Genomic DNA, 19,620 nt, shown 5'->3' on the forward strand with positions numbered 1-19,620 from the left:
CACTTGCAATCCATGTACTTCGCTTATATTATTTGTGAGGGCCTCCTGTGTCCCAAGAATAATTCAAGTGCTGGAGAAAGGAGGGGCTGAGGCAGTGAGGGGGACGACGACGACGACAAGGAATTTTTATTCTCTTTGGAAGAGACAAACAATAAAAACCTACACAAATAAAAATGTCACACACAGTGCTATCTGCGAATGGGAATGTGATTTTAATAGGAGTGGTTGCAGGAAGAGGTCACTTTGTGGTTGTAACATTTGAGTTAAGGAAATCCTTAGTGATGACACGGAGCAGCCCATATCACCTGGAGGAAAGCAAAACTGTTTCAAGCAGAAGGAGCAACGTGAGCTAAGACTGAGATAGGATGAGCTGAACATGGTCTGGAGACAGGAATTGTGAAGAAGGAGGAGCATGGACAAATTATATCCATATGCTCATACAGTTGATGGATTTTCAAAATAGGCAAGGGGATTACAGGGTCCAGGCCATGTAAGTTCTTTAACAACAGGAATTCATGTTTCTAATAGAGTTTCACAACAGAACTCCTGGTTAATTTCACAATTTAAATCCTTGGGTTCTTTTAGTGGGCATTTAGTAATTTTATTTCACAGCCTTGTTTTCACTAAGAAACCTTGAAACCTCCAAGGGAGCTTTGTTTTATGCTTTCAGGGGCAAAAAAAGTTTTTGAAGTTTGAGAAGAGATTCATATAATGTACATTATGCTCTTATAAAAGAATCATTTTGAGTTAGTATATTAACCTGGACGATCTGTCTAAATAGAACCTGGTTTTCGAAAAAATATTTGAGTATACATCTTCTCTCCTCTTTATTGGACATCTATTGCTTTGTCTGACCAGCACTCTTTTGTTTCTTAGAGAAATGCCCTTTCCTGACCCCATGTGATTCTAGTGTTAATAGCAGGCATGGGTGTGACCAGGTCCTGCTAATCGTGGAACCCTAACCCTCTGTCTTCCTTGACTGTTCAGCCAGGCAGGGCCAGAGTTTACCCATCAGTCTTGACGTGTGAACTTTGGGAAAGCGTGGGTCTTTCCTTCTCTAGGATTATAAACTATAAGGACCGCGCAAGTCTGGAACTGTCAGGGGCCACCTTGCCACCACATGGAGAGAAGCTGTTTGAAGATGAAGTCAGACAAAGGCCAGCAGAACTGAGAAATAAGAGAGGGAAGTGGAGCTCTTATGTAGAAATAGTTTGCACCAGTTCTTGGAGTTTCCAGTTGGTAAGCCAATGCATTTGAATTGGTCTTTTGTTAAGTGACTAAAAGAATCTTGACTAAATGCAATTCTGCTAGACTGTAAAGACCCATGTCTTATTAACCTTTATAGCACCCACTGAGATTGTAGCGTACCTTTGAATAAATGCATGCATGGCCTATTACAGCACGCCTGGTGAAAGAAATTAATGGGTGGGTGAATAAATGAACAAATGGAAGCTTATATTTTATTTACTGTGTAATATGTCTGCTGTACAATTTGTCTACATAGAAACTGATTTTCCAGAAATTATCCTGGAAAGAAATAATGCAAAATGTTAAGATGGTTATATTTGGGTGATGGGATTTTGGCAAAATTTTTTTATTTTTCTTTATGAATATACCTAATCTTCTGTAAGGCACATGAATAGCTTTTATCATCAGAAAAAGTAAAACAAAAACAAAAACAAAAACTAATTCAAATCGACATTTGCACCCCTTTGTTCATTGCAGCATTATTCACAATAGCCAACACTTGGAAACAACCTATGTGCCCATCAATGGATGAATGGATAGAGACATGGTATACACAATGGAATACTATTCAGCCATAAAAAGATGAAATCTTGGCATTTCAACATCATAGATGGACCTTAAAGGTATTATCATAAGTGCAATAAGTGAGATTTCACTCAGAAGTAGAAGATGAAAACAATAGTGACAACAAACAAACACACAGATATAGAGATTAGATTGGTGGTTACCAGAGAGGAAGAGGAGAGTGGGGAGGGCGAAAGGAGTAAAAGGGCACATGTGGACAGTGATGGATGGCAATTAGTCTTTGGGTGGTGAACATGACGTAGTCTACACAGAAATCAAAATATAATGATGTACAACTGAAATTTATATAATGTTGTAAACCAAAGTTACCTCAAATAAATAAATAAATAGTTGTGTTTTCCTTTTCTTATTTTGACACATTTAACTTTTTTTATTTAAAGGAATTTTGGCTTTCAACTACATTTTAACAAAGGAATTTGTTTTGTTGCTTCTGAAGACTCAACCTGGAAACCACATAGTTAATATGCGAAAAGATTTTAGACATTGACAACTGTTATAGTCTGAATGTGTGTGTCTCCCCAAATTCATGTGTTGAAATCCTAAACCCACAAAGGTGAGGGTGTTAGAAGGTGGGGCCTTTGGGAGGTGATTAGGTCATGAGAGTGGAGCCCTCGTGAATGGGATTAGTGCTCTTATGAAAGAGACCCCACAGAGCTCCCTGGCCCCTTCCACCATATGAGGATACCACAAGAAGTCTGCGACTCAGAGGGAAGCCCTCACCGAACCATGCTGGCACCCCAATCTCGGGCTTTCAGTCTCCAGAACTGTGAGGAATAAATTGATATTGTTTATGAGCTACCCAGTCTGTGTTATTTTGGTTATAGCAGCCCAAGTGGACTAAGAGAAGAATGAACACTAATAAGTCAGATAGAGTGTATATTTCCCTTCCATATTTTTTCTTCATATTATAAATAACCCTAGATTATCAGGTTCATCTCTAGTTTCTCCTGAATGGTTAAAAGGGCTTCCCCTTTCATTCTTGTCATCTGCTATGCCCAGGAGTCTATATAATGATCTCTCATATTATTATTAAGTTTTTCCTCTGTGTTTAAAGGAATAAAAAATTATCAGTCTTCAACTTATCATAAATACAACAAAATGAGATGGGAAGAGAATCAGGGGACATTTTGATTTTCACTGCATTCAGGATGTTGTTACACGTGGGTAATCCTAGACACAAAGAAAATTAGGCACATTGCTCTATCTCAGGCACATGACTGAAGTCCTTTGATCTAATCTCATCTTTAAAAAGAAAATGTCTAAACAATAAATATGATCCAGAAAAGTTCTGTGCTAATGAGATTTCTACAAATAAAATAGCTTAAATAGAATTAGAAATAATAATAAAAGTAGAATTTGTTATTGTGCGTTAAACTCATAACTTAAATAACTATTATGGGGTTTGTGGTAGGCAGAATAATGCCCCCTCCCCCAAGATGTCCTTGTCCCAATCCTAGGAACCTGTAAATATGTTACCTTGTATGGCAAAAGTTATTTTGCAGATGTGATTAAATTAAGGATTTTGAGATGGGGAGATTATCCAGGTGGGCCCAATGTGATCCCAAAGGTGCTTATAATAGAGAGGCAGTAGAGTTATATTTGGAGGGAGGGAGGGAGAAGAGAGGGAGAGAAGAAAGGAAGGAGGGAAAGAGGGAAGGAGGGAGGGAGACAACCAAAGCAGAGGTCAGAGAGGAGAAAAGATGCTATGCTGCTGGCTTTGAAAGCAGAGGAAGGGGCCATGAGCCAAGGAATGTAGGCAGCCTCTAGAAGCTGGAAAAGGCAAGGAAGCGGATTCTTTCTTAGAGCCTCCAAAATGAACATAGCCTTGATGACACATTTTAGACTTCTGACCTCCAGAACTGTAAGATAATAAATTTGTGTTGCTTTGAGGCATTAAGTTTGTGGCAATTTGTTATAGCAGCAATAGGAAACTAAGACAGATTGCCAGATCAAATACAGAATGCTAAGTTACAACTGAATGTCAGATAAACAACAAATAATTTTTTTATTGTAAATATGTCCAGTTTGTCCCAAATTTTGCATGGGACATACTTATACTGAAAAATTATCTATGTGAAATTTAAATGTAACTGGGCATCCTGTACTTTTTTTTTTTTACTAAATCTGGCAACACTAAACTATTATAATGTGCCTTATATATTTACTTATGTATGAATTTCTACCTCTAGTTTTATATGTCATTTTCTTTTTTTTTTTAAAGATTGGCACCTGAGCTAACAACCGTTGCCAATCTTTTTTTTTTTTTCTGCTTTTTTCTCCCTGAATCCCCCCAGTATATAGTTGTATATTTTAGTTTTGGGTCCTTCTAGTTGTGGCATGTGGGACGCCACCTCAACATGGCATGACGAGCGGTGCCATATCTGCGCCAAGGATCTGAATCAGCGAAACCCTGGGCTACCAAAGCGGAGCTTGCGAACTTAACCACTCGGCCATGGGGCCAGCCCCAATATATATCATTTTCTTAAAGGAAGATGCCTGTGTTCATCATAAATTATATTGTTGTGGGATGTTATAATATTCGTAAGGTGATTTTTTTTTTTTTTGAGGAAGATTAGCCCTAAGCTAACTACTGCCAGTCCTCCTCTTTTTGCTGAGGAAGCCTGGCCCTGAGCTAACATCCGTGCCCATCTTCCTCTACTTTATATGTGGGACGCCTACCACAGCATGGTGTGCCAAGCGGTGCCATATCTGCACCTGGGACCCGAACCTGCGAACCCCGGGCTGCCGAGAAGCGGAACGTGCGCACTTAACTGCTGCACCACTGGGCTGGCCCCCATAAAGTGATTTTTCACCTGAAAATTTCTCATTGTAGTATGAGAATATGTAGGTGAACATACTGAGTGGCAATGGCTCTTTTCTGTGTTAGTAGGAACTTCCTCTCTGGCACTGAAGGGGAAGTCTACAGATAACATCTTATAATTGTAAAGCTGTGTGGGATCTGAAAGATCATCTAGTACAGGGCTTGCAAAGTCAAGTGACTTCAGGGTCCAGGCAGATTACATATGAGTGAAGCTGCTCAGTTATAGGACTATAGGAAGTAATGGGGACTGTGGTGACCCCCACAGCACATGCCCTATCTAAAAGGATCCAAAATATTGTTAAAACTCACTGACAGCAAAACAAAATATAGGCTGCTATTTTGCATAGGCCCTTCTCATAGTCTCCATACCCCAAAACGCCCAAAAGAACTCTGATTCTAAGTACACAGTGTGCTAGCCAAGCAAATGCAGCCTTTTGAGAAGTTCCTTAGTCCCTTTCATCTAGATTGCTGGTCCCAAACTCCTTTATAAATTCCAAAATGTCTACCGAGCCGACTTCATCTTGAAAAACCATCAAAATGCTTGCAATTTTTAAATGTGATCCGCTAACCAGCAGCATCAGCATCAGCATCATCAGGGTATCAGTTGATGCAAATTCTCAGGTCCTACCCCAGACTTACTGAATCAGAAACTCTGCAGAAAGTGCCCTGAAATCTGTGTTTTAACAGCCCCTTCAGGTGATTCTTACACAGACCAAAGTTAGAGAAGCCCCAGTCTGAATTTCTCGGAGAAAGAGATACTCGTGTTCTTCTTCATAGCTTTGGGATTCCCAGCCTATTTTGTGCAAAATGTGCTTGCAGGTGTCATCCACTTCCCCTTCCCCAGGGGACACTGCTAACTGAGGGCTTACAGATTTCTGGAGTGAAGTGGAGGCAGAATAAAAGTTATGAAGCTCCTACTATGTACTGGGCAGTGCAATAGGTGCCAGGAAAGTCGGGCTTCCATACAATGATTTCCAATTTGCTCTTCATTCATTTTGCGGAAGGAAAGCTTTCAGTTACAATCTAAACCTGAGCTATATTTTAACAGCATTTTTTTTTAATTACTAGACATTTTTAAGAGCACAGCTAAACTGAATGGAAAATACAGAGTTCCCAGATACCCCTCCCCCATACATGCAGCTGCCCCTACCATCAATATCTCCCATCTATGTGCTACATTTGTTACAATTGATGAACCAACACTGACACATCGTTATCACCCAAAGTTCATACTGTACCTTAGGGTTTACTCTTGGTATTGTACATTCTATGGATTTTGACAAATGTTTAATGACATGTATTCACTATTACTGTATCATGCAAAATAGTTTCACTGCCCTAAAAAATCACCTGTGCTCCACCTGTTCAGCCCTCCCTCTCCCCACCCGCTGGCAACCACTGATCTTTTTACTGCCGCTACAGTTTTGCCTTTTCTAGAATGTCATATAGCTGGAATTGAACAGTATGTAGCCTTTTCAGAATGGCTTCTTTCACTTAGCAATATGCATTTAAGGTTCCTCCGTGTCTTTTTGTGGCCTGATAACTCATTTCTTTTTATCACTGAATAACCCATTGTATGGATGTACCACAGTTTGTCTATCTATTCACCTATTGAAGGACATCTGGGTTACCTCTAAGTTTTGGTAATTATGAATAAAGCTGCTATAAACATTTATATGCAGGCTTTTGTGTGGACATAAGCTTTCAGTTCATTTGGCTAAGTACCAAGGAGCAAGACTGCTGGATCATACGGTAAGAGCATCTTCAGGTTTGTAAGAAACCTGCCAGACTGTCTTCCAAAGTGACTGTGCCATTTTGCATTCCCACCAACAATGAATGAGAGTTCTTGTTGCTCCACATCTGCACCACCATTTGATGTCAGTGTTTTGGATTCTCACCATTATAAAGGTGTATAGTGGTATCTAATTATTATTTTACTTTGCAGTTCCTTAATGACATATAATGTTGAACATATGTTAAAAAAATACATATGCTTATGTTCCATCTGTAAATCTTTGGTGAGGTCTCTGTTCAGATACTTTGCCTATTTTTTTAGTTGAGTTTTACATTTTCCTATTGTTGAGTTTTAAGAGTTCTTTGTAGGGGCCGGCCCTGTGGGGTAGTGGTTAAAATTCAGCATGCCCCACTTCAGTGGCCCGGGTTTGTGGGTTTGGATCCCAGGCGTGGACCTACTCCACTTGTCAGCCATGCTGTGGCAGCAACCCACATATAAAGTAGAGGAAGAGTGGCAACAGATGCTAGCTCAGGGCTAATCTTCCTCAGAAAAAAAGGAAGAAGAGTTCTTTGTATATTTTGGATAATATTCCTTTATCAACTATGTCTTTTGCAATATTTTCTCCCAGTCTGTTGCTTGCCTTCTCCTTCTATTGACAACGTCTCTGACAGAGCAGAAGTTTTTAATTCTAGTGAAGTCCAGCTTATCAATTTTTCTTTCATGGATGTGTCTTTGATGTTATATGTAAAAATCGTCTCCAAACCCAAGGTCATGTAGATGCTCTCCTATGTTCTTGCATGTTGTCTATTTTTTCCATTAGAACCCTTAGTATATTAATTATAGTTATTTTAAATTCCTAGTCTTATCATTCCAACATCCTTCTCATATCTGAGACTGGTTCTGATGTTTGCTCTATCTCTTCAAACTGTATTTTTTGTCTTTTAGTATACCTTGTAATTTTTTTTGAAAATCAGGCATCATGTACAGAATAAAAGGAACTGTGGTACGTAGGCCCTTAGTGATGTGTTGGTAAGGTGTGGGGGAGGGGAAGCACTCTATAGTCCTATGATTTGGTCTCAGTCTTTTAGTGAGTCTGGGCCACTGGGCTGTGACCTTTCAAGTGGTTCTCAGTCTCCCACCCCACCCTCCTTCAGTGAGACAGGAAGGCTAGGAGGGGACGGAAGTAGGTCTTTCTCTTCCCCCAGGTCAGTTAGGCTCTGGTAAAACTGAAGTCTGTTGGGCTCTGGTGAAGTAGCTTCTCTTAAGCATGGGTCTTGTTAAGAAGAACAGAGTGTTCTGGCTCTATATCAAAATGGCTACTTTTCCTTGCCTCTTGCCAGAAGCATGAGGAAATTTTTTTTCTCCAGTCTTCACTGTGAGAGCCTGGTAGCACTTCTGGAGGTAAAACTCACAGAAGTGTGAGACCTACCCTGTGAGTGGCCCCCCACCTGGAGTTTTTAACCCTTAGACTTTCTACACTGAACTCCAGCAATTAGTCCATCATCACAGCCTAGGGTTCCGACCACAGACTGCTTCCTGTAGAGGTTTCCGTGTATGAGTTTCTGCTGTGTTAAATTGTGGTTTCCTGTATCCCCGTCTGCCTCTTCAAATTTTGTGACAATTGTTTGTCCTGTGACCTCTCTTCTGTTGTGGCTCTAAGAAAAGTTGTTTATTTTTAGTTTGTTCAGCTTTTTTCTGATTGTGTGGACAGGAGTGACCATTTCCAAGCTGACCATGTGCTGGACCAGAAACTGGAAGTTGCATGAAGTAAAACCTTAAACAGATTCTTTATTTAACAAGCATGCATGTAACATTTACTTTGTGCCAGACCCTGATTTAAGCACTTATAAATATTAATCCTAATAAGGTAGGTAAAATGATTGTCTCTCTTTTAAGATGGCAAAACCCAAGGCACAGGGTAATTAAGTATTTTGCCCAGGGTCACACAGGAAATCACAGAACCAGGATTCACACCCAGGCAGTCTCTCGAAGCACTGTATACGTAACTACTACACTGTGCTGCTTCCTGTAAATGGGAATCCATTTCTATGCCAATTATATGATCTTCACCTTAACACTGAACCAGTTTATTTTCTTTCTCTGTGACGATCTTGACTTTCCTCACTTGATTACTTTGCCATTGACATCTATACAGAGAAGACAGTTGCTGCTTTAGATGATCCAAACTCAATTTCTTATGCTCAGACTTCACACACAGTTAGAAGTACAGCCATGAAGTAGGGCTCATTAATGCAAAGAGACATGACAAGATCTGACTGTAGTCTCAGAGCTTACATGCAGGCAAGAGTGAGATTGGCATCGAGCTTTTATTAACAAGCAATAGGAGAAGTTGTACGTGCAAAAGTGATACTGGTGCTGGATTGAGAGACTCTTACAGAATATGTCATTTTACCACCTTAGCCACTCTCCTTTAGCCCCAAAGCCCAGGGATGCTGCACCTATACCATTGATCAACTCTTTATTCAAATTTATGATTTAAGAGGAAAAGTTTCTACTTTATTGCTTGATTTCACCCTGATTTCCTCTTCCTAAAGTTCCCTAGGAAGGAAGGCTTAGGTTCTTTCAGAAGCAGCAGCTTCAGCAGAAGTGAGAGAACACCAGATGATGCTGACTGTCTAGTGAGGTAACAGTGGGCAGCCATGGCCAGAAGGTGGTACCATGTGCGCACCTCTCTTTGACAAGCAATGTAGAATTATTTTGAAATAGTACTTCAGTGGTAGGCAGCCTCTAAGACAGCCCGCAATGATCCCCACCTCCTGGTATTCAGGGTCAAATCCGCTTTCTTTGAGTGACTTTCCTCTAACCAATAGAATACCTCAACACTGAGATGACACTTCTGTGACTAGATTATAAGGGAGTATAACTTCCATCTTGCTAGCAGATTCTCTGCCTTGTTGCCTTTGATGAAGGAAGTTTCTATGTTAGGGGGGTCCATATGGCAAGGAACTAAGGGTGTCCTCCAGCCAACAAATTGTGGATTGAGGCCCACAATCCACAGCCCAAATGGGATTGAATGCTGCCAACAATCATATAAGTAAGCTTGGAAACAGATTCTCCCCCAAGTTGAGCTTTCGGATGAGACTCCAGCCCTGGCTGACATCTGGATTGCAGCCTTAAGAGAGACCCTTAAGCAGACCTAACTGAGCTGTGCCTGGATTCCTGACTCACAGAAACTGTGACATACTAAATGTATCTTGTTTAAGCTGCTAAGAAGCAACAGAGAGCTAATGCAGTTTCTAGCACAAACTCTTTTCAGGTAACCATTACTTCCAGATTTCATATTTCGCCAGGGTATTCTCACCATGTTGACAGTGCAAAGAAAAATCTCCATTTGATATTTTTTGCAACCTCTGAGTTCATCAAAATGCTGCTAAAACATTTTGTGAAGAAATTTGTAGCACATAAAATGCTAGATCTGTATCACTGAAGTGTGGTCTCTTTAGTGACTAGGGTGACTAGGAAATTTTTTAAATGATATCTAAGAGGTTGTCTGAAAGGAAAGCATAGCTTGTATCTCAAGAATCTTGCTGTAGTTAGGTACTACTGGATGAGACCTGTAATTTCTACCTCTGGCAATGTGAAATGCAGGGGAACATGACTTATATTGTGTGAATGGCAAAGCCTTAACCAAATTTGCTTTTACTTCAAAAAAACAAAACAAAACAAAACAAAACTGAGCCTGAACATGTAGTTTGTTGAAAGTCATTGACAAACAAAAATCCATTCAGCAATGGATTTTTTAATCTGGTCTGATAACGTTATCCAAAAAGACAGAATGTTTATTGAAATCTGTGTTATGAGTACATATCTGTAAAAAGAAAAATCAGTATTGCTTATAAACAGGGCCTGGAAGGGAAGATTGAAATTAATAGAGATTATATACATCTGCTGGTGGCATTTTTCTTTAATTTTTGTTTCTGGTATTAATGATAAAAATTAGATTGCGTAACAAGTGAAAAACTGTAGGAATTCAGACACTTATATCAATATTTTTTGTGAATATTCTAGTGCCCGGCTCTATTCTAAGCACGGGGATAATGTAGTAAACAAAATAGACAAAGTTTATATTATAGACACAGGTGGATGGTAAGATAATCAACAAACAGGCAAATGCATCATGCCTGGCAATGATAAGTGATACAAAGAACAGTAAATTCAGGCGTGGATGAGAGAGAGTGGCCAGGAGGTGACTGTGCAGGTAGCGCGATCAAGAAGGAGACCTCTTGATGAGGAGGCATTTGAAGAAACATGGAAATGTGGAGAATGACTGATTAAGTAAGTGGACTTTGGTATTCCAAATGACCAAACAGGCTGTGAGGAAGGTCACTGGAAACAAATAGGCGACTTCTGTGAGGTTCTTTGGCAAGGCTTAGCATGCCTGGATATGGTTTCATGAGAGGGACTTTGATGGATAAAGAGCCCGGGCTCCAGAGCCAACTAACTGGTTTAAATTCCAAGTCTGCAACTTACCATCTGGGTGACTTTGGGCAAGTTTCAAACCTCTCTGAAGGAAAAATGGGGCTAATAATAATACCCTCATAAAGTGGTCATGGGGATTAAATAATATATGAAGGCACTTAGAACAGGCCTTGGCTCATATTTAGCAATAATAAACATTAGCTACTATTCTTACTAAGTTTCCTCTATTCAGTACATATTCTCTATTAAATGAAGTCAACACAAGTCAGTCTCCGGAGGTGTAATGATGTGCCTTTTAAAAATATGAAGGCCGTATGCCAAGAACATACAATGGAGAAAAGATAGTCTCTTCAATAAATGGTGTTGGGAAAACTGGACAGCTGCATGCAAAAGAAGGAAGGTAGACCATTATCTTACACCAAAAACAAAAATAAACTCAAAATGGACCAAAGACTTGAAATAAATCCTGAGACCATAAAACTCCTGGAAGATAATATAGATAGTACACTCTTTGACGTTAAACTAAAAAGGATCTTTTTGAATACCATGTCTTCTCAGACAAGGGAAACAAAAGAAAAAATAAACAAGTGGGAGTTCATCAGACTAAAGAAAGAGCTTCTGCAAAGCAAGAGAAACTAGAATCAAAACAAAGAGACAACTCACCAATTGGGAGAAAATATTTGCAATCATATATCTGACAAGGGGTTAATCTCCATAATATGCAAAGAACTCATACAACTAAACAATAAAAAACAAACAACCTGATCAAAAAATGGGCAGAGGATATGAACAGACATTTTTCCAAAGAAGATATAAAGATGCCCAATGAACACATGAAAAGACGTTCAACATCACTAAGCATCAGGGAAATGCAAATCAAAACAACACTAAGATACCACCTTACGCCTGTTAAAATGGCTATAATCACTAAGGCTAAAAGTAAATGCTGGAGAGGTTGTGGAGGAAAGGGAACCCTCATACAGTGCTGGTGGGAGTGCAAACTGATGCAGCTACTATGGAAAACAGTATGGATATTTCTCAAAAAACTAAAATAGGACCACCATATGACCCAGGTATCCCACTACTGAGTATCTACCCAAACAATTTGAAATCAACAATCCAAAGTAACATATGCACCCCTGTGTTCATTGCAGAACTATTGACAATAGCCAAGACATGGACGCAACCCAAGTGCCCATTGACTGATGGTTGGATAAAGAAGATTGGTATATATATACACAATGGAATACTACTCAGCCATGAAAAAGACACAATCATCCTATTTGCAACAACACAGAAGGACCTGGAGGGAATTATGCTAAGCGAAATAAGCCAGACTGAGAAAGACAAATGCCAGATGATTTCACTCATGTGTGCAATGTAAGCAAACACATGGACAAACAAAACAGTTCACTGGTTACCAGGGGAAAGGGGGTGTGGGGTGGGCACAGGGGGTGAATGGGAGCATTTATGTGGTGACAGTCAAGAAATAATGTACAACTAAAAGTCACATTGATGTAAACTATTAGGAACTCAATTAAAATTTTTAAAAAATGTGAAGGTCATAGCCTTCAAATTTGCAAACCCAATTTCCTGACCCATTTGCCTCTAAGAAAGTTTCGGCACAGGAGCACAGGAATAGCTTCCCAGACACGTTAGGTATAATGTTCATTGTTAAAACAAAGGTATAAAGAAGTGGATGTCAAGGGTTCTTTGAAATCATCTAAGAATGTCACACATTTTTTAAAATGTAATTTTTATCGTGGTTCAGGATGTGGGCTTTGGCATCAAACAGCCTTGGGTTTAGATCCTGGTTTGGGAAACAATGATGTCTTGGAACCTCTCTAAAATGGAGTTTTCTAGCTGGCACTCATATTATGTGCCAGACACTTTTCTAAGATGTTTACATACATTGGCTAAGCTAATCCTCACAATTCCTTTACAAAGTAGTTACTATTAGGAGGCAGAGATCAAGTGACTTTCTCAAGGTCACACAGCCATTGAAGTGACAGAGTCAGGATTCGAATGGATGCTGTCTGTGTGTCTAAGCCATACACTCTATTCCCTCTTGAGAATACCAGTTTCTACCTCAACGCAGAACTATGTTAGAAGAGGTGGTGTATGAGCACTCAGCAGAGTGCAAGCAAGACACTAAGTAAGTACTCGATAAATATTTGTTGAATGATTGACTATGCAAAGTCAGAATAAATTAGATCATAGGAGAATATCTGCATGCTCTATTATGGCCAAATAATTCAATTTTTTTCACCTTTTTAGGTTCCCTTGTATATACATCAGCTTTGCAAATCTATTAGTCTAATACCCTATTTTGATAGGACATTGGTTTATCTGGCAAAATTTGTTTGTACTGAGCCCATGCTGGCTTTTGATGGTCACCTCTTACATTTCTAAATGCTCACAGACCATCTGTTTGAGAATCTATTTTAGAATTTTGCTTGCAATCAGTGTCAAGCTCATCATTTTACATATTTGCCTTCTTTGCATTTTTGGAACTTGGGGAACTTCTAGTTCTCTTCAAGATGAAAATCTGGTTTACGTTACTGGTGTACTCCATTAGTGATGAAGACCATTAGAAATTTTCTACATAATTTCAATTTTTTATTTAAGTAATATGACGACTACATTGTACTCGAAGAGCATTTGAATCATACAACTAGCAACTCACTCCTATTTCAAACCCATAACTGTATCAAGTTGTGGAGCTGATCCAGCATAAAATAAGATTACTCATCTGTTAGAGGAAATTTTCCAAAAAGAAAATTTAGGTAGGATATGAGTCACATAATGTGACATTCTTCTGCTATCTAAATAAATCCTATTTTTTTAAACTAAACCATATGTTTTAAAGGAGTAAAAAAAAAAGGAAAATGTAAAATTTTTATATATTGAACCCCTTGAGCAATTAGATCCTTTATACATTTGAATTTCTGAGTTATAGTTGGACTTTGAAAATAGGTCAGTCATTTTCTTTGCAGCAGACATTTCCAACTGCATTTTTTCCTTAAAAAATTATTTCTAATTCTTTAAATATAGCAAGGAAATTAAGCTAAGCGTACTTTTGTTTCCTGTCTAGGTGGCATTGTCTAGAGCAAAAGCTAGTAGTAAAAGTTTTGCAATACTAAAATGTATAGTCCATGATCTCCCTTCTTAAATTTTACAAAGGTCAATTGAATTGTTAGGAGATAAGAATTAAACTTTATAACTTCAGTTGGTCAAGTTGGCATTCATCTCTACAATTTATGTTAAAAATGCTAAGTTGCTTGCACTAGGAAGTTTCAGTACCACAGCGAGAATCAGGGTACCATCAAAATGGATTTAGCCTTGGTCACAGAACCTTAAGTTGCACCCCACCTCCCGTTCTCTTTCTTCTTTGACATTTGGTATGTTGAGGGCTGCCAATGAGCTGCAGGGCAACTACAAAGGAGAGGGGTGGTAAGAGAAGGAAAGCGAGACAGAGCGGCCCTCGGTGTATCTTAGAGGAGCACTAACCTATGCTTTGAGGCTTTAGAGTCTGTGTGAGCATGTATGTATGCATGTAAGTGTCTCTGTGTGTGTTTGTGAAATTTAGATTGACTTACACCTCCTTGTTGTTACAACCAATGAAAATTGTCTCTTACTTGACTTTTCTGCATCATTTGATATCATTTGTCTTCTTGAGATACTTTTTCCCTATGACTTTAGTGACCCTCTTGAAATGCTTTTTTTTCTTGACTTTGGTGACTTCTAATTCTCCTGATTTTTCTACCTGTTTGGTCATTATTTTTAAGTCCCTTTTGGGGATTCCTCTTCCTCAGTTTCTCTCTTAAGAATCAGTGTTCCATGAGATTCTGTCCCAGAAAATTTCTGCCTTTATACACTCTTCCTAGGTTTATACTTCCATGGTTTCAATTACCAGCTATATGCTGATTACCCACAAATGTATTGTACCAGCCCAAACCTCTTTGGGCTCTTGATGTCTCTAAATGTTCTGTGGACATTTCAAATCCATTGTGTCCACAACTGAACTCATTATCTTTCTTCCCAAACTTGTTCTTCCTTATATTCCCCGTAGTGAATGGCAATACCCCAGTAGCCGGTAATCCAGGGTATTGTTCTTGACATTCTTTCTCTCCACACCCACCGCTTCTCATAAATCACCAATTGGCCACCAATTGAGGCCACCTACTAAACATCTAACCCATTTGTTTTCTTCAGTCCTATCATCATGACCATAATTCAGGTCACTATCTTCTTTTGCTTAAATTATTATATCAGCTGCCAATTTAGCCTCCCAGTCTCCAGTCTTGTGTTCTTCCAGTTCATTTTCCACATTATGTGCGATGATTCTAAAACATAAATCTAACCATGTTATTTTACATACAACCCTTCCATGACTTCCTATTGCTTTTAAGGTGAATTCTAATCCTTACACTGTGGTTTACAATGCTTTTTATAATCTAGTCCCTGTTTATCTCCCCAGTTCCATCTGTAAACACGTCTTTCTTTATCTAATCTTCGGCTTTATTGAATTATCTTAGATTATTCAAAGGCACCAAATTCTCTCTCATCCCTAGGTATTCCCATTGGGTTTCTCTCTGCCTGAAATACTTTCCCCCACGTTTTCTGTCTGGCCAGCTCCTAACCATTCTTCACGTTTCAGCTCTAGGAAAGCAAATGTCTTTCCTGAAAGCCCAGACTCGGGCAGCTGAGTCCCTACTCTGTGCTCCTGGAGCATCTATGGAATGCATTTAAAGGGATCTGTTTGCTGGCTGTGTCTCTCACTAAGCTCCATGAGGAGAATCTGTTTTATTCACTTTTCTATTCAGAGTGCCTGGCCCTAAAACACGGCAGGTACTTAGTAAACATTGGAGCCAGGTGCCCTACCATTGTGCTGTGAGGTCACTGGTACTTAGTAAATATTAATAAATAGAGCAAGAATAGGACGAAGATGGGAGCATATTTACCTGGAGCCACAAGCCTGTAATGTGCCACCTAGCAAAAGTAATCTTCACAGTCCCCTTTGCATTCCTCCTGTGATACAGGCACTGTCCAAAGCAACTTCCATACATTTAATTTTCCCGACAACCCTGAGCAGATGAGGATTTTGATGCTTAGATAAATAACTTGCCAAAGGTCAGACATTTATTAATCTGATGCTTTCTCCTCTTTGGCAGGGGAGCTGTGAGTGTTCACTATGTCTAACAAGACAGATTACTAATCGTATTTTACATAAAAATACCACTAACATGATTCAGACAGACTTCAAGTTTGAGGCTTCAGGTCCTCTGAAACAAATAAACAAATACATTAAATCTTCAAATTAGAAAATATCATTTTACTTTAAATAAGCATACATCCTTGTTACGAGGAAACTGTTAAGCAAGATTAATTATTTTCCAGAACCTTGACAACATTACATAAATTATGTAAAATTTCAATGAAACTATCCTCCTTTATTCAAAATAGTTTCAAAGCCTTCTCAAGAGGCACAGATGGTGTTTTCATCATCTACAATAATAGAAGGGATACCAAAGTCAGTTGAGGTGAGGCAAGACACTGAGTACCATGGATCCAGGCTATTGATTTAAGATGCATGAAGAAATTTGTTCAGAATTGGGAAACTTTACAGAATCTCAAAAACTTCACGACATATTTAGCCTTCCAAAATGTATTTCATGAGCTGCTCAGTGCATGCTATTTTTCTACAAGAGATTAGTCAATATTTTGGTAGTCAGGTTTTGAGAAGGCAGTTTGAAACTGCTTTTCACCAGGAAGGTGATCAGTGTTGATGGAGAGATTTTAAGTGGCAACACTTTCAGCTTTATCCTGGAGAAACTACAAGCCAGTTGATTAACTTCGTTTAAAAATAAATCCATAGCAATAAGCACTGGAAAGAATTATATAAAATTTAAAGTACTGAATGTGTTAGAGTGGTGAGATTTTATCTCCCTTAATTTTGTGGAGATGCTGTATGTGCCACAGAAAAAAATCATGGAGAAATACAAGGTCTGCCTAGCAACTTGTGCTGAGGGGAAGGCTTAACCATCTGGCTTATGTTCACCTGGACTCTGAGAAAGCTTCTCTGTAGACTGGGAATGGGTGGTTTCACCCTGGGGCCACTCCCCTCAGGCTACAACATCTATTTTGGCACAAGACTTGTGACACCAGTTAACAACACTTATTCTGTCCCAAAGCATAAAGCAAACTGTGCTCATTTGACTAGCCCAAACTCTGTAACAACTTGTGCTCAGTAGCATATAGTCATGTTGGGTATTTAAGAGCTTCCAGCAGCGCCCAGGGATAGAAACAGGGATCCTGGGGCTGAGTTCTCTCTCCCCTACCCGTCACTGTGGGCGTCACATGGCTGGGGAAGAAATAGGAGAACAGCTGGAGCGAGGCAGGGCCCTTGGCATCAGAGCCTGGTGTCAGAACTTGATTTGGCGAAGCACAGTGCCGTTGGTAGTTACATCAGGAGTGCCAGGTCCTTTTGAGCTGCCAAGAGAGAACAACTGTTGATGGGTGGGTGGAAAAAAGAGGCAAAAGGACAATGCAAGCCCATTTCCAAGGAGAGGTGGGAAATAAGCAATGGAGAAGATGCCCTCAGAGATGAGACACGTTGGTGGCTATTCTATGTGTGTGTTTGCAGGGGTCACAATCTATATTAAGTGAATTACAGATAAGGTAACGTTGGCATGCATGAGGAGCTCTGTACTTGACACTCAGTGATCAACTTCCAATGAAGCCAAGATGGACTTTGTTCATGGGCTCACTCTGACTCCACACAGGAGATTTTGAGATCAGTACAGGGCTCCTGCCATTTCTACAACAGGACAATTTTGGCACAAAGAAGGAACACATTAGAGCTGCAAGGCTCTCGTGTGACTTCTGATCCAGAAGAAGGCTTCTTGAGTTTCAGGGAGACATGCTGGTGGGACCCCAAGGATTCACCAGGCTTGCCAAAGCAGATTAAGTAGTCCAATTTACCAGATATGATCTCTTCAAAATAACATGTCTAAATATGAGTGAGTGACCTCTTGGTAGGAGGAATTAAATATTACTATTTAGTATACTGACTCCTTTTCTGTAGCTCAGTTAATACAGCTTGTGGCCCTCCCTGTAGAACTGCCACTAAGTGTCATCTCTGTGGGCATCTTCTCCATTGCTTATTTCCCAGCCCTCCTCGGGAATGGGCACTGCGTGATCCTTTTCCCTTTTTGTTCTACCTACCCACCCACAGTCCTTCTTTCTTGGCAGCCCAATAACAAGCAGTGGGTCCAAAAGAAACCAACTAGAAAGCCTTGAAATAAATGTTTATCTCAGTTTTATCTTACTAATCCCACCTCATTATGCTTGTTTATATCACTTTGATACATACAATATTAAATTATATAGTTCTTTTCCATATTCTATGCAGTAGTTGTTACCTATTTCTTTGTCTCTGAATTTAGTCTCTTCTTAAGCAGGAAATAAAAATTCCTTTAAAATGGGGATGCATCTTTTATTATTTGCTATTCTATCTAATGCATAAAGAGCGAACTGTGGACAATACAGGTATAGAGTTAATACCAAGTGTTTTCATTTCTTTACTTAGTACCTAAGATAGTACATGGGCATTTAGACCCTTAAAAATCTTTTGATTTATTAGATGGCTCTGTGTGTTTTTTTATTGTGAATCTATCTTGGAGAAGCTATTTGGCCTCTTCCAACATAGTTTTATTAACATGTTTTCGAGATCTAAATTTTTGTGATATAACAATAAAACCAACCCACCCCAAAATCACTACTTTATGACGTTTTTTATAAAGTCTTCTGGAATATAACCACAAAACATATTTGAATGAAGACTATTGACAGTATTAAGTTTGAAAATAATTCCAAATGACTCTTTGGCTTTGGATTTGCTCATCTTAGAAAACAACTCAGGAAGCTCTGCTCGTGTCTCCTCACGTTGTGGAAATTGAACTTGTGCACTTTGCAGAAAGTACTTTGTTCTAAATTGAAGACTATAGTTGGGATCAAATTGGATAATGTATGTGAAAATGCCCTGTTAATTGGTCTATAAATATACTTCATTAGTACCATTAACAATGATGGTAGTCGTGGAACAGCCAAGAATACATTTAGGTGGTGAGGAAGTGGAATCTCACTGGGTGTGGCTGTCACCTGTGAGATAACTAGACAACTAGGTGCCACCAGTCTAGTGCTTCTCAAACCTTAGTGTGCACAGGAATCACCTGGAGATATTGTTAAAATGCCGCTTCTGATTCAAAAGCCTGGAGTCAGCCCTGAGTGTCTTAGTTTCTAGCAAGCTTCTAGGTGATGCCAACACTACTGACCCACAGAAAGCACTTTGAGCAGCAAGATTCTAAGCTTTCATAAAAGTTGCTGATTAGAAAGAAAATAAAAAGGGAACAGGATAAAGCCAAGGACTATGTTCTTTGGAGTGCAGACAACCCACAATCCACTGTCACAGCAAACTCATAAAAACAGAGAGAGACAGAGAAAGAATCTTATCTTTAGATACTATTTTGCCTCTGTTTTAAATTTTAAACATTTTATTTTTCAATTCAATTATTTCAAGAAACATTTGCTAAGCAACTGTTAGGATAGTTGGGCTCACGTGACATAACTTTTGTACTTTGCACCCCTAAACCCATGCACACAAACACCCCTAGAAATGCCTTTATAATTCCAACCAAGGGTGGGGGTGAAAGAACATAAGCAGTCTAGGATGCTGTTTAGGATGTTCTTGATCACAATCCCCCTAAAAGCTTTTTGAAAAACTGTTTTC

This window comes from Equus caballus, chromosome 2 (genome assembly GCF_041296265.1).
Source record: "Equus caballus isolate H_3958 breed thoroughbred chromosome 2, TB-T2T, whole genome shotgun sequence".
Lineage (NCBI taxonomy): Eukaryota > Metazoa > Chordata > Mammalia > Perissodactyla > Equidae > Equus > Equus caballus.